We start from the raw sequence: 22852 nt of genomic DNA, 5'->3' as shown, positions 1-22852 counted from the left end.
GCGCCGCCAATGACTGACATTTTCAGAACCTTTTTAACTATCTTTGGGATTGATCGAGAACCATGACCATTAATTGCAATGTTTGGCTTCTCCCCAGAGTGTAAATGTGAATTTGACGTCTAACCAAAGAAGGTCTTTGCTTTTTCTACATTTCTGACTGGAAGAGGACTTTGCAACCACCCACAGACAATTGTTACTGGATATCATGTCCTTTCTAAGTTTGGAAAATAAAAATCAGACGTAGTGTTAGGAGGATTTTTTGATAAGACTTGGTGGCCCATTTTTGGCTTGCTTTCATAATTGGAATGATCAAGGTGCGGGGATTCATGGGCATGTTTGGTAGGATCTCTTGGGGTCCGTACAATATCAAGACTGCTTAGAATACTAATCTCAACCTTGGTTGGTGGATGGGGTTAGATTATCAGAACCAATTTTTTTAGTTCTTGTTTTTAGTTTTCTCTTTCTTACTATACTATTCAATATATGCATGGCTTGGAATACAAGTCCATATATTATTATTTCTAAATGATACCAATCTAAATGTACAATATATTTAATTTACATAGACTTACAATGTATTTGTTTCATGATAAAACTCATTAAAAATAATTTTGAAAGAAACAAAATTAACTTTTGGGAGCTGCATTTTGATGAGTTTGAAGGTATATTAGAACAGAGATTGTACCTATTTCAATTGTACCTATTTCTTCATATGCACCAAACAGAAATGGATTGGTTAGCTAAATGGTTTATTTCTATGATACAACTTTCATGCATTTCCATTTCTAAACATTAGATCTTTTATTTCACATTTTCTGAGTCTTTTGAAATTCTGCTTAGCCTTGTTTTACACATTGAACCTACAACTTAAAATGGATGGATTTGAGTGTAATCTGGGCACTGGTTTTTATTGCATCCACTGACAGCCTATTTAATGTTCTCCTCCTATTGTACGTATAACCACATTTATAACATTCCGCACCACTGCACTCTCCTCAGCTCATTTGCAGCCATGTTGAGCTACATTGAGATTTGGCTTTTCACGATTTTCTTCTCCACATTGATCGAACATCTTCTGCAAAAACTCTCCTATCCTTCGGTTTTCAGCCCCAATCTTACTGGCCAATGTAATTTTTCTTTATCTGATATTTAACCAGATTAATACTCATCTTTCCTCCTGCCATAACTTTGCTTTTTCTCCAATAGTCACTGACGATAGGACTCTGGTCTCCTCTGCATTCTTCATTTATTTCATCCTCAGAGTAGTGACTGTGCCTCAATTCTTTGGCTCTCCTCATCTGCCTCTCCTATTAAATACCCACATGATCAACCCTTCTAGCTCTCATTTCTAATCTTGTCCCATTTGTTTTCATAGGAATCTAAAGCACAATAAATACCCTTCAGCCCACAATGTTGTGGCAACCTAATATCCAATAATCTAAAAAAAGCTCCTCAGTTTTACTCTGTTCCATGTACTTCTTCAAGGTCTCTTAAAAGCTCCTATCATACCTGTCTCCACCAACATGGCTGGCAGAAAATTCCAGCACATATCTCTTACATCCCCCCCACCCCCCACCCCGTACTTACCCCCAAGCACCTTAAAATTATGACCTAGTATTAGCCATTTCAGCCTTGGGAAAAGGGCTCTGATCAACACCTCATTTTATCTTGTACATCTCCATCAGGTCATTCCTCATCCCGTGTCTCTCACTCAGCCTATGCTCAGAAGGTATGGTCTCCAACCCAGGCAACATCCTTGTAAATCTCTTCTGCACTGTAATGAGATGGCCAGAACTGAATATAATATTTCACAATATATATCTCTACAAAATTGCCTCATGGCTGTTGATCTCTTAAAGGCCAACACACTATACACCTTATTAACAACACTAAAAACCAATGCAACAGGTTTCAGTCTCCTACAGGCACAAGATCTTTCTTTAATTAAGCTTTCATGAATCATTTTAGAATGTTGGTGTTAAAGCCTCTCGAAAATAAAGCAATGTTGTTAATAAGATATTAAACAATTGCATTCCATTCATTTATACCTTGCTTGTGATTGGATTTCACTCTTATCATGAATAAGGTTTATCATGCAATCTCTCTTAACAATTCCACTAAGTAATCTGTCTAAATGTGCACCTTCACTTTTTAATAGCAGATTTTCTTTTTTTTTGACTATTTTATTTATTTTAAAATCATATAGCATCAATTATATATTCATACAGAGTATATAATTAAATAAATCCCCAACCTTCCTCTCCCTCACCACTAACATTCACCCTCCTCCCCCTTCTACCTACTAAGAAAGAAGACCATTGTTTAAAAGAAATCAACTATTTAGCTGTGAAAACTGAGACACCACATTGGAACAGTTTGAGAGATTAAATTTTCAAACCAATCATTTTTAGGTAGGGGCTCCATACTTTTAGAAAAAAAAATGGTATTTATCCCTCAAGAGGAATACAGAATTTCATTTCAGTATGTCATCTTTGCATTTTTAAAACTAAATATGATTCCCAGGTGATGGCCAAACATTTTTTAGAAACAGCCAAAGCTAAGCATGGAAATTCAAGTTGGTACATAGTTAGCCTTAATCCTAAGGTAATTGACTTAATGTCCTCTAATAAAAGCAACATTGGATCAAATGGAAGATTCACTTTTAATACTTTTTTCCAAAAAATAATTTAACTTGTATCCAAAAAGTCTTAACCTTAGAACAGGTCCAATTTTAAAGGAAAAAAAGTGCCTATCTCTTCACCACATCTAAAACACAAATCTGGGGAAATTAAACTAAATTTCTTTAATTTTTGAGGGGCTAAATATAGTTGATGTAGAAAATTATATTGTACTAATCGATATCTTACATTTATAACCTTAGTCATAGATAAATTTCTCTAAGCATTTTCATCTATATTCCTGTTTGTCAGATTTGCATCTTAATCTTGATTTATGAACATTTGACTTAGACATTTTATCTTGTAATAATTTATACATTTCAGAAATAAGCATATTTGTTTCTTCTTTAGTAAGTAATAATTCCAAAGCAGATTGTCTAGGTAATTTTAAACTGTGGCATACCTTTTCCAATAATAAGGTTTTTACCTAATAGTAGCAAAAAAATGATATTTCTAGGAAATTTAAATATTTCTTTCAACTGATTAAAACTTCCCTGCTTCAAAACAATCCTTAACTTTTTTTTAAATCCCCAATTTATTCAATATCTTCAAAAACTGATATAAAGGCATTTTCGCTGAAATATTTCCTTTTCCACCTATCTCATAATCAATTTTATTCCATATTTCAATTAAATGCTTCAATATTGGTGGGTCTCGACAAATTAGCAATTTTGAATTCCATTTAAAAATAAATTCTGATATAAATTTCACATCAATTTTATCTAACTCTATACTTGCCCAAATTGAACATTTATTTAAATCAAATATGATATTAATAAATTTCAATTGTGCAGCTTTATAATAATTGTGAAAATGTGGAAGTTGTAAACCACCTATTTCAAATTTCCAAGTTAATTTCTACAAAGGTACCCTATTCATTTTCCCTTTCCATAAAAATTTCCTTACAATTTGAATTAAGATCTTTAAAAAAAAATTGAGGTATTGAACAAGGAAAAGATTGAAAAATATATTGAATCCTTGGAAAAATATTCATTTTAATACAGTACACTCTACCTATTAAAGTAATAGGTAAGTCATCCAATCTATTTAAATCATCTTTAATTTTATTAAATACCGGTACACAATTTAGCTTATACAAATAATCTAAATGTCTATCAATTTTAATACCTAAATAATTAATCGGATTTTGTCCACTTAAATTGAGCAATTTGTTTACATTGATTCTAATCTCCTTCAACTAATGGCTTAACTTCTTTTTTATTCCATTAATTTTGTAGCCAGATATTTCCCCCATAGTCTTGTAATTCTTATATATAAAACTAAAGAATTTTCAGGATCTGTTATATAAATCAATACATCATCTTCAAACATACTCATCTTATATTCCTCCTTATTAACTTTAATTCCTTTAATACTAAAATCTTGCCTTATTGATTGAGCTATTAGTTCAATTGCCAATACAAATAATGAAGGAAATAAAGGACATCCTTGTCTAACCGATCTAGTTAATGAAAAAGAAGAAGCAGTCTGTCCATCAGTAACTACTCTAGCCAAATGGTTTCCTTTATAAAGCTTTAATCCAATTCATAAATATTGGCCGAAATTGAAATTTTTGCAAAACCACAAATAAGAAGTTCCATTCTAATCCATCAAAAGCCTTTTTGGCATCTAACGATAAAACTAATGCTAACTCTGATTTCTTCTGTGAGCTATGAATTAGACTAATTAATTTAGCTTTTTTATCTTTTTTTTTAATAAATCCCAATTGATCTAAATTAACTAACTCAGGTAAATATTCATTCAATCTATTAGCCAAAACTTTGGCAACAATCTTAAAATCAACATTGAATAACCATATCTTTCTTAGGTATTACTGTTATTATAGTGTTTGAAAAGGATGCTGGTAATGAACAAGTTACAATACTTTCATTAGTAAAGGCATTAATAAATCTTTAATCATTTTTATAAAATTCAGAAGTAAAACCGGAGATCTACAATTTTTCTTTGAATTTAAAGCCTTCATTATTTCTTTCAACATAAACGGAGAATCTAAATCTTTTTGAGCTTGGTAATTCAAAGATGGAAGTTGAAGCTTCTGTAAAAAAGAATTAATTTCTCCTTCTATTATTTAATGATTGAGATGTAAATAACTTCATATAATACTCTTTAAAAAATAATTTCTATCCTGTGGTTTATAAGTAACTTTTGAATTATCTTTAATAGCATTAATAGATATTGATGCTTGCTCCATTTTCAATTGCCAAGCTAATACCTTATGTGCTCATTCTCCTAATTCATAATATTTTTGTTTATTTTTATCAATTAATTTATTGGTTCTATTGAAATATAATTCATTTTTTAAATTTATTACTTCCAACCACTTTTTTTCAGATGGGTATTTTTGTAATTTTTTTTCTCCAAAGTTTCTATCTCCTTCTCTAATGTCTCCACTTCTTTAAGATAATTTCTCTTAATTTTAGTTGAGTAACTTATTCTTTGGCCTCCTAAGTAAGCTTTTAATGCATCCCAGAAAACAAATTTGTTATCAATTGAATTAGTATTTGTATCTAAATGTATCTGTATTTGATTCCTCAAAGTACAAAATTCTACATTTTTTTAATAATGAAGAATTAAATCTCCATCTATAAATTGAATCAATTCTATCAGAACTTAAACATGACATCAATATTGGTGAATGATCTGATACAATCCTATATTTATATTGTACATGTTCAATTTTCCCTTGTAAATGAGCCAAAATTTAAAAAAATCTATTCTACAATAAGAATTAAACTGATAAGAATAAAATTAATAATCTCTCTCTCTTGGATTCAATTTCCTCCAAATATCCACCAAATTTAAATCTTTCACTAACGTAAAAATTCTTTTAGCAGTTTTTGTTTTCATTAAGGACTGTAGATTTATCTAAAATTGGATCTAAACAACAATTACAATCTCCGCCAATTATTATATTTCCATTTGCTTCTACCAGATTAAGAAAAACATTCTGAATAAATTTTTCATCATCTGTATTAGGTATATACACATTCATAATAATCCAGGATTCTGAATAAATTTGACAATTTACCAAAACAAATCTACCAACAGGGACAATAACTGTTGATTTTAATTAAAGTGGAAACATATTATTAATTAAAATAGCCACTGCTCATACTTTAGAGTTGAAAGATGAAGCTATAACATGACCAACCCATTCTCTCTAAGTTCTTTCTCAGTTAAATCAGTTTCCTGGAGGAAAGCAATATCTACTTTCATAGCGGATTTTCAATTAGGAAGTAAATGGACAAGCAATTATTAGATAATTTTATTAACTATGCATTTCATCTGATGCCCTTTCACATAGTAAGAACCTATTGATAGCTTCAGTATGGGTGTTATATCCATCAGTTTTAATGGATATCTATCCAGCATTTTTATTCGCTTAACTGCAGTTTTAAAGTATGAATGAAATATGAGCAAATATGTAGAGAACGCAACCAGATAGATTACTTAGTGGAGTTGTTAATAGGAATTTCATGATATCCCTTATTCACGATAAGGGTGAAATCCACAAGCAAGGTGCATGAACCCATCTTCAGAGTGGTGCTTTGGGGAAATGATATTTATGGGGTTTCTCTGAGAGCAGGATGGCTGAAATGGTCTCATTCAATTTCATAAGGAAATATAAAAATGTGAATTATCATGGGTACTTTCTGTAAAAATAATTTTACATACAATTAATTCACATTTTCCATTTTGTAATATGAAGAAGTCCATTGAAGATGAGACAATGGACAACTACTGTATTTTTGCGTAAGTTGAACTGACAATTTATAGTGAGCATGGGAATATAATCGTAGCACTGAAAGAACGGACACAATTTATAGCAGCAATGAAAGAATGGGCATGTTATAGTGAGCGTGGAAATGTTAAAGGAAGCATGAGAATGTAATAGTGGCAATGAAAGAACATGCACAATTTATACCGGGCATGGGAAATTTTGATCTTGGGAATATCTCTTTGCACGGAATGCCATGGTATTCCTATAAAGAGAACATTCCGGCTAGGGCACTGTATCTTATCAATGTTGATTGTCCAGACCCATCCCTGAGGGAGGAGATTTATATATCAAGTCCCTCTGATTTGAGATAACATTAGAATTAAAATCCTGCTCAACTCTGAAGCCCACCTTCGATCTATTTAATTGATTTCCAAAGCTTGTTAATGTGCTGTAGCAAGATATCATCTATGGGTGATTGATATCTCTGGGAGAAGTTGATTAGGTGTTAATTGCAAGAAATTAACTGTGGCAGATACTGATGTGTTTTGTCTCATGTCCCTTTCAAATGTAAATTGCTTTTACCAGTCACAGTTTAGAATACTACACCCATGCGTTATAGGCGTGTGTGCTATACAAAAATATTTTTTACACAATTTATGATTTTTTGTGTGTTATATGCATGTGTGCATATATATGAGTGACAATATGGTAAATCCAAGCAGGATAGACTGAACCCAACTTTAAATCAGCAAGAAACCAGACACCTCCATCTGGCGATAGACAAAGATATTCCTCAGCATTTGCAGAATTGAACCATCTGCTGTCAAAACACCTGGAACCAAATTCAATTAGAACAACAACTGTGGGCATCAGAAACCATGAATCTCCCTCCTTTCAGGATATCAAGAGCAGCAGGCACTTGGCACTAATCTATACTTATTCCTCTCATTGGGAAAGTGGTTTCTATTTTACGTTGCAACTCATTCATCCAAACTCACTGCCCTGCTGCACTTGAAAAACATGCAGATGTTTGGACCACATCTACATGACTCATTGTGCAGACGTTCTTGTAGTTCCTCAAGGGAGAGGGATGCCTGGGTGTGCTCCATGATTTAATTTGCAAAGCACCAATGAAACTGCTGTTCAATTTTTATGCCAAGTCACTGTAAGATTATTCACATGAAGCAGTGGAATCATGTCAAGGTTAGAAATGAATGATTAAATGATCTTTTAAATTACTTTCCTTCAGTTTATTCAGAATGGACATTTATTCTGGAATACTGATAGATTTGAATCTCAAAGTACATATTCAAGTCTTTTAATCATTGTATTTTATTTCAGATGACAAGTGAAATTGTAAAATCAGCTTTTCAACCTGGGGCACATCCAGAACTGACTTTGTCATTGCATGGTTGCTTTAAGGAAATCCATGCAAAATTTGGAAGTTAAGACTGTTCAATCCAAAAAAAAATGATTGCGATATTTCTAATAATTGAGAGATGCTAAACATCAAAGCAACATCAATCTTTCTCATTAATCGTTCCTCATTATAGGATAAAACTGAGTAGGTTTTGGTATATTCTGCAGAATTTTTTTTTTGGTCAGCTGACTATCGTTTAACTTGCACATCAAATTTTGCATGATTATTTGCATGTTTCAAAGTTGACCTGAACTTCTCTGGGATAAGTCAAGGTAGACAAAGGTCAAGAAAGCTCACAAAGCAAAACACTCCAGAACTCTTTATAAAATTTTATTAGAACTGAGCAAACATAACAAATAATATACTGTAAATAAAAGCACAAAAATTAATTTGACATAACCAAGCAACATAGAGCTACCAAAGATCATAGGCTGTAAAATGCAATGAACCATTGGACACTAACTCGATTTCCATGCCTTATAAACAGCTGTAGTCCTTCACTGTAGCTGTGACTTGTGCTTGGATGAATTTTCTCCAACTTTCTCTCCATTTATCACTTGAGAGTCTTGATTCCAGTTTGCACGTGATCACCCTTGTTCACAGTTTACTTGAAAGGTGGCCATTAACTTTAAATACAACTAACATTTGAACTGAGGACCATTCTGAACACAAATCACCTATGATCACTTAGAGCAGTGATTTTCTTTCCGCTCACATGCCACCTTAACCAATCCCTTACTAATTCACAGAGCACCTATGGCATAGGGATTATTTAAGGTGGTATATGAGTGGAAAGAAAGTTTGAAAACCACTGACTTAGAGGAACATCTTGCTATGTATAATATTCTGTCCAGAACTTCCTGCAGTTGCTAATATTTGTCAACCTTCCTGATTCTATATAATAGATTCACCTGTGATATTTGATCAATCAACACTACTAAAGCCTCCTCCACCTCATTTACCATCTCCTTCCTCTTTGCCTGATGCGAGAATATGAACTGCCTGATTTAGAAATCCAAGCTGTTTCCCTAATAATTGTTGTGTGAAAGTGAGGGCTCGCAAAATTTTTGTGCACCCCTACACAGCATCTTTCAGATTCTCCCATTGGGAAAGAGGCTGAAAAACTGTTTCTTCCCACGGTCAGTGAGACTGCTGAACAACTGAATGAATTGCTCATATAAAACTCTCCAAGACTCTACTATTTATTAAACAATATTTATTTTATATAGGTATATACATACTGCATATGTATAGTTTGTCTGTAAGTGAGCTGTGCCTTGATATGTATTTGGACGATTTTACACCGAGGATTGGAAAACACCATTTCATCGGGTTGTAGTTGTGCAATTAGATGATAAATAAACTTGAACTTGAAATAACACCACAGAAATTATTTAAGAAAGAAAGACTTCCACACTCTGAAAAGTGTTTTTTTCTCCAGTGATGATTTTGATGTGTGCCTCCATAAAAGGCTGTTGGAAACAGGACAAGATGACACTATCTTCTTCTCTGACAAGTTGACTCATTGAACTCGTTAAACTCACTGGAGTTGAGGGTGGATCTGATTGAAACATAACAATGAAAAAATTACATGCAGGGAGGTTGTTCTCCCCTGTCCCATTTCATCCTTCTCTGTCTTTCTTTTCCGTGTCCGTTCACAGAGCCAAAATCTATTCTCACCTTTCGTCCCTCATATCCAATTAACACCCTTTGTCTGCTGTCTGTACTCCTCCCTCTCACATCTGTCCCCAATTTTTCCCCAGCATTTAATTCAGATGCCGTTTTTTAAAAAACTCCTACCTTGAAAAATGGCTCACGTCCGAAACATCGGTATTATATCTTTACCTCCTATGGACGCCGCGAGACTAGCTGAGTTCACCCGGCATTTCCGGGTTTTCTTTGACAGTCAAAACTTGAACTGGGGGCATAGCTTAAAAATTTGAGAGAACAGGATTAAGACAGTGAAGAAGAAACCTTTCTCCTCCCAGCGAGTCGCGAATCTGCTCCAATCTCCACCCAGTGAACCAGTACTTGCTGCCTCAGTAAAGGTCTTTTAAGACAGAGTTAAATAAATCACAAGATCACGAGAAAGGAACAGAATCAGGCCACTAGCCCATCTGTTCTGTAAATCTACACTACACTACTCTACACTAGTTCCAATTTCCAGCCTTTTCCCCATATCCCTTGATGCCCTCACTAATGAGATACTTGTCTATTTCTTGTTTAAATACTTCCAGTGATTTGGCTTCCACTGCTGTATGCGGCAGCGATTTCCACAGATCCACGACCCTCTGGCTAAAGAAGTTTTTTTCTAATTTCTGTTTTATATGGATAACCTCTAATTTTCAGACTATGACCCCTTGTCCTCAATTCACCCAAGGGAAACAAACATCTTACCCACATCCACCTTATCTAAACCCTTCGAAATACGAAATGCCTCTATGAGATCTCCTCTCATTCTCCTATACTCCAATGAATACAAGCCAAGACCTGCCAAAAGCTCCTCGTACGTTAGCCCTTGCATTCCGGGAATCATCCTAGTAAATCTCCTCTGCACCTTCTCCAACAACGTCACATCCTTTCTAAGATAGGGGCCCAAAATTGCACACAGTACTCCAAATGGGGTCTCACCAGTGCCCCATAGATCTAGTATTTGAATGAGAAATGTAATTTAATGTTTTAGGAATGGGCAAATAAGTAGGGCTGAACTGACAGCGAGGATGGCAAGGCACGCTCAACAGATCAGTTGGAAGAATCCTGTTCTGATTTTTTGTGTCCTTAAGCAGTTCTTTGTAGGAGGTCAGAACAGAGGGGCTTAGTGCTGGACTCAGAAAGTAATCTTCTTGTTCCATTTTCACCACACAGCCTACAGGGAAATGTCCTCACCAATCCCTTTGGATTCTGACAGCATGCTGGTGTATAAATTTTGGTCACATTTAGTCCATATACGTTTACACTGAAGGTGGACACTGAACAATGATCGCTACCCTGAATGATGAATGACAAGTTTAAAAAATATATATACCTGACCTTAATAGACATTTAAATTGCTGATATAAGGGTCAAAATTCATTCAAGTCCCAGAGCAGTGTGATAACATGAGTTGGCACTAGACCCCAAAAGAAAAGTCAATGCAGATCAGATCAATTAGAGTGGCCATTCCAAAAGGAGGACTAGGTTGTAGGTTAGTATTTTTGCATTTGTTGTTTTTGCAATACCATTTAAAAATATATATATATTTTTTTAAATACACTGTGTATATGTGGTAGCCTGTGACCTTGTCCTTCTTTTGATTTGACCACCCTAGATCAAATCAGATACTATTTATAAATAAAACAGAAATGTAATATTACACAAAATTGCCTTTAGGCTGCCAGCAGGCAAACAAAGATTCAATGCATTGCCCAGCATCCCTTACAGTCAGAGAAAGAGAAGCAAAAGTGTATCACCTCCAGAGGCACCGAGTGTCCATGGATTGGCCTCTGGCAGCTTCTGCAGATCCACAAGTCTCCAGTTCAGTTCAAACCATCCGCAACCCGAGCCCAGATCGAAACCTCTGACGTGATGAGGAAGTGTCCAGACCCCTTCAGGAGTCCTCTTTGCCCTCGGCATCCTCCCGAACCCGGGTTCCGATACCCGATTCTCACAAGCCAGCCTCCAGTAGCCTGTAGGCTGGCACATCCATCCCTCGCCTGTGTCACTATCAGCTCACCTAGGCCTGTGTCTGTCCTTCAGCCGCAGAGCCCTCATTGGTCTGTCACCATGATGGTACACCTTCCAAATCTAATTCAACAAGCACAAGATAGAATCTTTAATCTACAGAGCCACTGATGTACAGATAGCTCTGGACAACAGAGATTTTGCTTTCTGAACATTCTTTATGGATTTTAGACTGATAATCACAAAAATTGCCTTACTTTTTTTTTAGATATAATCTATTTTTGTGATTTCCTGTCATATTTAAGTCTACTGTCATACTGCCAGCAAAGCGAGCTGTTTTGGTCATTCCAAGCATGCCTGGGCATGCATCTAGTGCAGGTGCTATGCAAATGTTGTCTTAGACTTGAGCAATACTTAGTTAGGATAGATGCAGATAGGCTATAAGTGAAGCTCACATATACAGATGCAATGCATTACACGGCTAGCAATTAAATTCATGCTGATGCGCATTCCACAAGCAACAGCATAGTTAATGTACTTAAAATAGCATTTACAGTCTTCAGGAAGTTTCAATACAGCAGAAATGTCTCGTCAATGCTGAAACAGCTGAAATACATTCTGTTACATTTGTGGTGAGTACATGTTTAAGGCAACTACAAAGCACCAGACTCCATCCAGCTGATTTACAACATGCTACAAGCGCACAAAAGCATAAAGTGGAAAATATCATTCATTTTCTGCATTCGTACTTGGACCTCTTCCTTGCTAATCTTGGTAGTCAGTGACGAACATGGTGAAACGTTTCACCAGGACATTGTAATCATGGAAACGTGGTGTCAGGGCAACTGGAATTCATCAGTGCTGTCCATCTATTGTTGGACACCGACACAAGAGGCATCAGATGCTGAGTACAAATGAAAATCAGCTGCAAAGTATTTTTAGGTCAGTTGAACTAACGCAATGTGTCAGAATCATTATGCAATTAAATTTGCTCAATTGAATGTTTCTCCAAATGTCAATTGAGTGTTTCTCCAAATTCCTACTTGATAAATCTGAAATCATCTTTATGTTCAGCTTGAAGTTGTCTATTATAATCTCCAATATTTTTTCAGGAAGTAAACCTTTTGCAAATGCATGTTGTCCAGTGCTGAAGATGTATGATTTGTCTCAATGTCCTGTCTGTGTCACAATCATTTTCCTTCCAAACCTTTTAGAAAGCTGTGACTGATGTCAATATCTTTGAGTGACACCCAGACCAAACTTCATTCAGATTATAAAATGCTGGAAATCTAACAGGAAAAATACTTCTTCAAAAGACAATTTAATTGAATACTTCCATATTATAGCAATGCTGTCAGTTTTGCATTTTGAATACTTACTTTTTAGATTTCAATGATCTAGTATACTCTGGTTTCGCTTCCGATTGTATAAATCTTCCCTGTTAGATTGCAATGATCTACCTTGTTGCCTTCATTGTAATCTTTCTTCATAAATATTCACCAATGTCTGCATACATATCAGCACAGTGTGTTTCCGATTATCCCAAAGCCACTTTACTGAGATTACCAGTTACCCGTGAATATTTTCTGCGGCGACACAGCAACACAACTTGAAAAAAAAGTTGCTTTTTTTTTAACCTGCCATGCACAAGAGAGAGTATGATTCGCTGTTCATGCCATTTGAACTCTGACCTGCTGCTAGCGCCATTTTGAATCCTCGTATACTGGTCAAAGATATAGCTGCAATGGCAAAAAGGTCTGCAGATAGCACTATTGGTGAAAAGAAAAGGAGGAAACTGTTATGTTTGTCTATCGAATAGAAAGTCAAGCTGTTGGTGAAACATCTAACAGAGGAGTATGGTGTTGGAATGTCCACAATCTATGACATGAGGAAACAGAAGGATAAACTGTTGAAGTTCTATTCTGAAAGTGATGGACAGAAATTAATGAAAGATGGAAAAACACTGCATAAAAGTAAAAATGAAAAACTCGAGCATGCATTGATGGAGGGGATCCAACAGTGTTGCAGTGAACACATGCCATCACGAAACAAGCAAAGCTCTATTATGATGGAAGGGAATCGTGAATATTCAACAGGCGAGTTGACCAAATTTAAGAAAAGTCATAGTATGAAAATGTTAAAGGTGAGTGGCAAAAAAGAATCTGCTGATCACTGATCATGGAAAAATTCATTGACGAGTTTGCCAAGATCATCTGATGTCAGAACAAGTCTATAATGTGAATGAAACATTACTGTTTGGGCTTTTTTAAATTTTCCCCAGAAGAAAACTGGCCACAGCTGATGAGACAGCCTCTCCTGGAATTAAGGATGCCAAGGACAAAATAACTGTGCTGGGATGTGTTAATGCAGCAGGTACAGCCAAGTGTAAGTTTGCTATGATCAGCAAAAGCTTGAACCCTTGTTGTTTTAAAGGAGTGAATTTCTTACCAGTCTATTGTTATGCTAACAAAAGGCATGGGTCACTAGGGACATCTTTTCCAATTGGTTTAACAAACATTTTGTTCCAGCGGGTTGTGCTCATTATAGAGAGGCTGAAGAGGGTGAGGACTGCAAGATTTTAAAAAATTCTTTGTGTACTGTTCTGTTCATCCTCCAGCTGAAAATCTCAACAATCTAATATTCTTGTCATGTTCCCTCCCCCATATTCAGCCCATGTGACCAAGGTATCCTTAGATCAATGAAGAGTGAACTTTCTTGAATAACGTATTGCTGTGAGCTGTGAACAGAGGCTTGGGCTGAGAAATGGCTGATGGAATTTAATACGGATAAGTGTGAAGTGTTGCATTTTGGAAAGGCAAATCTAAATAGGTAAATATACATTGAATGGTAGACAGTTGAGGAGTGCAGAGCCACAAAGGGATTTAGGAATTATGGTAAATAGTACCCTCAATGTTGATACTCAGTAGATAGAGTGGTGAAGAAGGCATTTGGAATGTTGGCCTTCATAAATCAGAGTATTGAATTCAAGAGTTGGGATGTTATGATGAAATTGTACAAAGCATTGGTGAGGCCAAGTTTGGAATACCGTGTGCAGTTTTGGTCACTGAATTATAGGAAGGCTATAAACAAAATAGAGAGAGTGCAGAAAAGGTTCACGAGAATGTTGACTGGATGTCAGGGTTGAGCAGCCTAGGGCTTTTTTCTTTGGAGCGTAGAAGATTGAGGGGGGGGATTTGATGGAGGTGTTCAAGATTTTAAAAGGGACTGAGAGAGTCAACGTGGATAGGCTTTTTCATTAAGAGTGGGGGATATGCAAACCAGAGGCCATGGTTTGAGATTGCAGGGGGAAAATTATAAGGGGAACATGAGGGGAAATTTCTTCACGCAAAGGGTGGTTGGGATGTGGAATAAGCTTCCGGCAGAGCTGGTTGAAGCAAGAATGTTATTTACTTTTCAGGAAAGACTGGATAATTACATGGAGGAGAGAGGATTGGAGGGGTATGGACCAGGTGCCGGTCAGTGGGACTAGGAGGGTGGGGATTTGTTCCGGCATGGACTAGTAGGGCCGAACTGGCCTGTTCTGTGCTGTATATGGTTTATATGGGTTTCCAAAAGGAGTTTATCATAAAGGATGCCATTTATGCTGCTGGCAACTTTTGGAGCAAAGTGACTAAAGGCACAGTTGAACATGCCCAGCACAGTCTCTGGCCTGCAACTATGTTCCTCCATGATGATAAAGATGATGGTGAATTTGAAGGGTCTGTGTGTCAGGTGAGAAAAGAATGTTGTCTAATCTCCTTATATATGCAAAATTTATACCTTCTGCATCCGTTAGTAAGCTGGAAGGAGAAGTTTTTAACATTGATAATGATGCTTACGTTGTTCATTCATTGGCCGATGGTGAAATAGCTGAAACTGTTCTACTTCAAGGTGAGCGCGATGAAGAGGACTTGATTGACACTGCAGACAAAGTGCCTATCGATGACATCACAAACATGTGTGATGGACCTATTGATGCACTAGAACAGTGTGCATTCATAACAGAGCAAGAAACTATGTCAGTGGACAAGATCAAAGACAGACTGCTGAGACAAACACCATTGTTAATGAGGCTGATGACACTGGAGGAAACATTGGAAAAAGCCGTCGAGCAGAAATTCTCGTGTTTGTTGCTGCGTCTTATTATTGTAAGCAGAGATCACGTTGTTTTTTTTGGTAAGAATTAAACTTTATTTCATGCTTGATAAACCTTCCCTTGCTCTTTGTTGTTGTATTAACCGCTGATACTGCACCAATATTTATGCTAATGAACTGGGTTGGGATCGGACTTCCAGCTGCTGGGGAGGTTCTGCATCGGCAGTGGGAAGGTGTCTGGGATCAGAGTGGGGACCTCGGGTGCCTGGGTTAGGTTCTGCGATGGAGGTGTGGAGGTTTTGTGGATCAGATCTTGGGCTCCCGGGCAGGTACTGGGACGGCAGTGAGGAGGTGTTGGAGATCCGAGCGGGGACCTTGTACTCCCAGGCAGGTTCCATGATGGCGGTAGGGAGGTCTTGGGATTGGCAACGGTCGATACAAGTATTCTGTTGCTTAAAGTGGGCTGCAGATCAGATATCCAGAAAATTTAATTAACCGATATACATCCAGTCTCAAGCATTTTGGAATGTACTGTATTTTATTTAAGAATAATCTATTGGTGAGCAACAGTAAAAATGTTCAATTTATTTCCCTTCATGTCTGGATGTAAACACTTTTACTGTAGATAATTTTTTTTTTTTTTTTTTTCTTTGGCTTGGCTTCGCGGACGAAGATTTATGGAGGGGGTAAAAAGTCCACGTCAGCTGCAGGCTCGTTTGTGGCTGACCAGTCCGATGCGGGACAGGCAGACACGATTGCAGCGGTTGCAAGGGAAAATTGGTTGGTTGGGGTTGGGTGTTGGGTTTTTCCTCCTTTGCCTTTTGTCAGTGAGGTAGGCTCTGAGGTCACAACATCTACTGCCTTCTGCCTTCTCTGGATGCTGCATGACCTACTACGCTTCTCCAGTACTTTTGTGTACTCATCAAGCTTCTGTTTCGTTCATCATTAATGCAAAATTGATTTATTTTCATTTAGGCAGATTGAGAGATATCCACCCACATCCACACAACCTTGCATTCAACATTGGCAAAAAAACAAGCAACTGATTGTGGACTTCAAGAAGTGGAAATCAGGAGAATAAAGAGCCAGTCTTCATTGAAGGGTCAGCCATGGAAAGGGTTAAGACCTTAAAGTTCCTTGGCACCAGCATCTCTGAAGATCTGTCCTGGTGCCTCCAGGGCTCACCAGCAGTAAAACCTCATTAGTGTCGTCAAAGTTCCTTGCAATTTTCTACAGGTGCACTGTGGAGAGCATTCGCACTGGTTGATTCAGAGTCTGGTGCGGAGGTGCCAATGCATAGGACAGGAAAAGACTATAATGGAAGATTTAAACCGTGTTTCTTACTTTTGCAGTCTTTGATTCTGCAAGGCTGAGAACTTGCCTGTTTTTTTTAGAATTAGTAAGCGTATACAGAGCCGTTGTCATACCCACACTCCTGTTCGGCTCCGAATCATGGGTCCTCTACCGGCACCACCTACGGCTCCTAGAACGCTTCCAACAGCGTTGTCTCCGCTCCATCCTCAACATCCATTGGAGCGCTTACATCCCTAACGTCGAAGTACTCGGGATGGCAGAGGTCGACAGCATCGAGTCCACGCTGCTGAAGATCCAGCTGCGCTGGATGGGTCACGTCTCCAGAATGGAGGACCATCGCCTTCCCAAGATCGTGTTATATGGCGAGCTCTCCACTGGCCACCGTGACAGAGGTGCACCAAAGAAAAGGTACAAGGACTGCCTAAAGAAATCTCTTGGTGCCTGCCACATTGACCACCGCCAGTGGGCTGATAACGCCTCAAACCGTGCATCTTGGCGCCTCACAGTTTGACGGGCAGCAACCTCCTTTGAAGAAGACCGCAGAGCCCACCTCACTGACAAAAGGCAAAGGAGGAAAAACCCAACACCCAACCCCAACCAACCAATTTTCCCCTGCAACCGCTGCAATCATGTCTGCCTGTCCCGCATCGGACTTGTCAGCCACAAACGAGCCTGCAGCTGACGTGGACTTTTTACCCCCTCCATAAATCTTCGTCCGCGAAGCCAAGCCAAAGAGAGAGAGAGAGAGTAAACATATCTGGTTTACACTATGAGGCCCAGGATGAGGATGCATATTTAGTAGACATATCTAAATTCCACCATGGGGCCCAGGATGCAGTTGAATAGGAAGACCTTATCTAATTTACACTTATGAGGCCCAGAGATGCAGTTTTCTTTTGTTGGTTGCAGACTGTCAGGAGACTTTGAAGATAATTAAACCATTTGTTCAAAGAGATAAGATCTGAAGTAAACAACTTTTGGGTAATATAAGTCATGGTCCCACTGCTGAAGAGAGAGACTCTGGAAGAGGTTACATCTCTCAGCAAGAAGAGAACTTCAAGAGTCCAGCTAACATCCCGGTCAAGGGAGGTAGAGAAGCTGCTACCGGCGCCCCGACAACCTACTACAAGTGTGCCTCGCTTCGGCAGTTGGGACCAGTCCAGGCGTTGATAAGTATAATTGGGAAGGGCTTGCATATTGTAGTGTGAATTCAGCTTGAAATTTAGTAATAAAGACTTGTATAAACTGAACTGCTCTCAGTGTGTGTGTCTATTTTCTTTCAGTAGTTCGAACACTGTGACCAATCTAAAATGAACAAAGTGAGAGGTACAAATTTACCCAAGACAAAGGCAACAGAGAGTTGTGAACTCAGCCTGCACCATCACAGGCATTAGTCTTCACTCCATTAAGGACAACTACAAGAGGCGGAGTCTTAGAAAGCAGCCTCTGTCCTCAAGGACCCTCACCACCCAGACCATGACCTCGTCAGAGGTACAGGAGCCTGATGATGAACATCCAGTGGCACAAGGACAGCTTCTTCCCCTCTGCCATCAGATTTCAGGCTGGACACTGAACCACTGTCACCACCTAATTTTAATCTTTTTCCACTAATTTTTTTTAAATGGAATTTATAGCAACATTTGGACTTGTAATACTGCTGCAAAACAACAAATTTCATGATGTTCTTGGCAATAAATTCTGATTGTGATGAGGTAATGCAGCATTCAGTTTTGGAAAGTGGATGACTAGGCCTGGAGAGAAGATGAATAAATATGTGAAGGTTGGAATGTAAACTAAATGCAAAAGAATTGACCATTTGATTAATGAAATGACAACACACAAAAAAAATAAGACCATGGATTAGAACTTGTTATTTTTCAAGTGAATGGGGGAGCATGTCAGAGGCTTGAAGACAGCTCTCAGGCAGAACTAAACAACAATCAAATACTACAAAAGAAAGTAGGTTCCTGGTGAATTAATGTGAAATGCCAGAATCCCTGTGCAATTATTGTAATGCAAAACCTCAGTAGAAGAATAATACCAAGCATTTTGGATCAGTAGAGTATCTTTGAGTTTCTACTTGGAGAGTTCTTCAATGTACATTGAAAAGGGAGACCTGGAGAGGCTGGAACCTGAAGCTAAACACAATCTGCTGGTCGAAGTCAGCAGGTCGAGTAACATCAGTGGGAGAAAAAAATATTTGAGGTTTCAGACTGGACCCCTCATCAAGACTAGAAGAGGCTTGAATAACTGAGAAACTCACCATAGGTCTCTGAGGCTTTCTTCGTGTGCTTTCTCAATCTGAACTGTAAATATGAAGGTAACTAGGTCCTACATAAAAGCTAGATTCAGAGTGCAGGTCGAGCATACCAATTCGACAGGCTGATTAAAATAAAAAGCCAATTATTTTCTTTTGCCCTGTTTAATTCACAAAAGTGTAAAACCAGACTGTCCCATGCCAAATGCCTGGTTTCAATGTCCTAGAGAAATTGATGTTACTTTGTTTAATAAGCATCTTTGTACAAATATCAATAGAAGAGTTTGCCTTCTCAGCTTCCAAAGTATACAACTTAAGTGACCTCTGCTATGAAGTAGTAGCCTGCAATATTTGCTTACAACTTTATCTACTTCATTACTGTTTGTAAATTACATGCAACGATATGCGTTTTTGAAGATTGCTTCTTATTTAGAACCATTGAACATTGCCGCACAGAAAACAGACTCTTCAGCCCTTCTAGTCTGTGCTAAACTATTATTGAACCTTGTCACACTGACCTTCATCCAGCCCATAATCCCTCCCATCCATGTTCCTATCCATTTTTTTCTTAAATGTTAATATTGAGTCCATATTCACCAATTCAGCTAGCAGCCCATTCCACACTCCCCCACACTCTGAGTGAAAAAAATACCCCTAATCTTCCCCCTAAACCTCTCCCCTTTCACCCTTAACCCATGTCCTCTACTTTGTATGTCACCTAACATCAGTGGGAAAAAAATCTTACTTGCATTTACTCTGTAAAACAATCATCATTATTCTGTATACCTCTATCAAATCTCCCCTCAATCTTCTAAACTCCAGGGAATAAAATCCTAATCTGTTTTACCTTTCCCTGTAACTCAGTTCCTCAAGTCCAGCAACACTCTAGTAAATCTTCTCTGCACTCTTTCAATTTTATTGAAATCTTTCCTGTAGTTAGGTAACCAAAGATACACTCTATAATCCAAATTTGGCCTCACCAATGACTTAGACAACTTTACCATGACATCCCAACTTCTCTACTCAATACTTTACAAAGGCCAATATGCCAAAAGCTTCCTTTACAACCCCACCTATCTGTGAAGCTACCTTCATGGAATTATGTATCTGAATTCCCAGATCCCTCTGTTCTACCACACTCCTCAATTACCTATCATTTACTGTGTATGCCCTGCCTTGGTTTTTCCTTCCAAAGTGCAGTATCTCACACTTGGCTGCATTAAACTCCATCTGCCATTTTGCAGCCCATTTTTCCAGCTGGTCCAGATCCCTCTGCAAGCTTTGAAAGCCTTCCAGTATTAATGATTGTTGTAATTTGTATTTGTGTAATTTATATTTGTATTAATGATTGCTATCCACATAATTCCTGATTAATATTGTCATTCAATCCAGAAAAAAATCATTCTAATGAAACATGAGTATTGCAAAAGCAATATAATATTGAATATTTGAATTTCTATGTTCAGCCTTAGCCAGTGGCAGATTCCAGTAAAACAATGACAACACACAGCTCTAACCTCACCATCGCCTACCTTGAGAGCTCCACTGCAGGCAAATTGTCAGTCTACTTATTCAACATTGGCTGTGAGAGGGAAGGAAATTTCATTCATTTAAATAGTCCAAGGTTAATGACATTTTCCACAGCCTCTGTCACAAACACTTCTTATCCTCTCATTACAGCACTTTCTCCGACATCTTTATGAAACGGAATCACATTATTGACAAGGATGTATTTTGGAAGGGAGAATGAGGACACTGAATATTTATTCAATTATCTTCCTGTTGTATTTAACAGTGGGAATTGATGCCACAATTGAATGAAGGCGTGTTATTATTTGCAATAATCAGAATCTCCAGGGTCAAGTTTCGGGTGGCACGATTAGCGCAACACCTTTAGAATGCCAGCGATCGGGACCAGGGTTGGAATCCTGTGCTGTCTATAAGGGGTTTGTGTGTTCTCCCTGTGTCTTGCGTAGGTTTTCTTCAGGGGACTCTGGTTTCCTCCCACCATTTTGAAATGAACCAGGGGTGTAGATTAATTGGGTGTAAATTTGGCAGCCCAGATTCATGGGCTGAAATGTCCTGTTACCGTGCTGTAAGCATAAATTTTAATTAATTTTTTTTTAAATAACTGCTACACCAACCGTGCTGTCCCATAATATATTGATGATATTTTCTCTCTTCATGTGTTAATTATATTTACATTGTTATTTGGTGTGTTTCATGTGGTGCAGTAATGAAAACTTTCATTGGATCTGTATACTGTACTTGACAATAAACTCTTCCCTCAAGAAAATTCCTTATTGACTTCATCTTTGATCTATGGCTAATTAAATCTATTCAGGAAATGATGACCATTCTAAGTAGGCCAGACCATATCTGCAGGTAAAGAAACAGAGCTAAAGTTTCAGGTTGAAAACCCATTGTCAGAAAAAACATCAACTCTCACTTTCTACTCACAGATGAAGCTGACGTATTAAATGGCGCCAATGTCGGAAGAATGAAATAAAAGAAATTTATTCTTTCACTGTCTGCAGTATTTCATATTTTCATTTGCCTAACTCTCTCTCTCTTTGTAGTACAGTTTGACTTTGTCCCTGCTTTAAATTCTGGAATGCATGAAATGACTGCTCCATCCCATACCTGCTTCCCGGCACAAAAAAAAACAATTATCCTAATCTGTACCAAGACTCATTCATCCATCAATCTTGTAAATGTAGACTTTCCAGTTAAAAACAAATTGTGATGCTGGTTTTCAACTCCCACCATGGATCTCATCACTTCCAATCTCCCCATCACTCCTCCAGTTTTACTCTTCCACCCTCAGATTTTTTCACTTTGGCTGCTGTGCATTCAGCTTTCCTGGACCGAAGCCCTGGAATCTCAAACTTGACCCTCTATGCCTCTCCAACTCTATAAAATGCCAAGTAACAGTACCTTTGATCACCTGCCGTCTTATCTGCTTTTGATTCTAAATATAGACGAACGCCACAGTGACAGGCCCACAACGCCGTGCCACCCAATTGACCTACAACTCCTGGTTTTTTTTGAAGGGTGGGCGGAAACCAGAGCACCCCAAGGAAACCCACCCAGACCTGGGGAGAGCATACAAACTTCCCTCAGACAACGGCAAGACGTTTTGTGGAAACTTTTAAAAAAATATATGGTCCATTGAGATAGCATATGACATGAACAACACAGTGGCTGATGCTGCCTGGATGAGGGGAGGCAGCCTATGTTTAAAAGATTCATCTTGAGCTTACAAGATACAAGTGTTAGCCCTGGGGAAGAGAGTTACATCTGGTGTGATTCTGCTTCAATAAAATGAAGTCCTGACAACCAACCCAAGCCCTCGCACTGTTATTTAAGGTAGACATAAATAGTCCAGTGGCACTTTTCAAAATGTCCTCCTTCATCCTGGAACCTTCAAACACAGTTAACATGGATATCCAGCACACTTCCTTTTGTACTTAACAGTTTGAACTGATGCCGCAATTGAATGAAGGTGAGGTGTGAAATTTTCTTTTTAAAATATTTCATTGTTTAACAGACAAACATAAATACAAAATTGACAATTACATAAAAACTTGTTTGAATAGAAGTAAGCAAGCATGGAAAAAAAATCCAATGAAAAAAGTAGGCAAAACTCTATCAATAATTTCTTGTAATACCTCAAAAACTTTTAA

The sequence above is a fragment of the Narcine bancroftii genome, chromosome 2 (genome assembly GCF_036971445.1).
Source record: "Narcine bancroftii isolate sNarBan1 chromosome 2, sNarBan1.hap1, whole genome shotgun sequence".
Taxonomy (NCBI): domain Eukaryota; kingdom Metazoa; phylum Chordata; class Chondrichthyes; order Torpediniformes; family Narcinidae; genus Narcine; species Narcine bancroftii.
The sequence above is the reverse complement of the archived record's forward strand: the minus strand, read 5'-3'. Positions refer to the sequence as shown.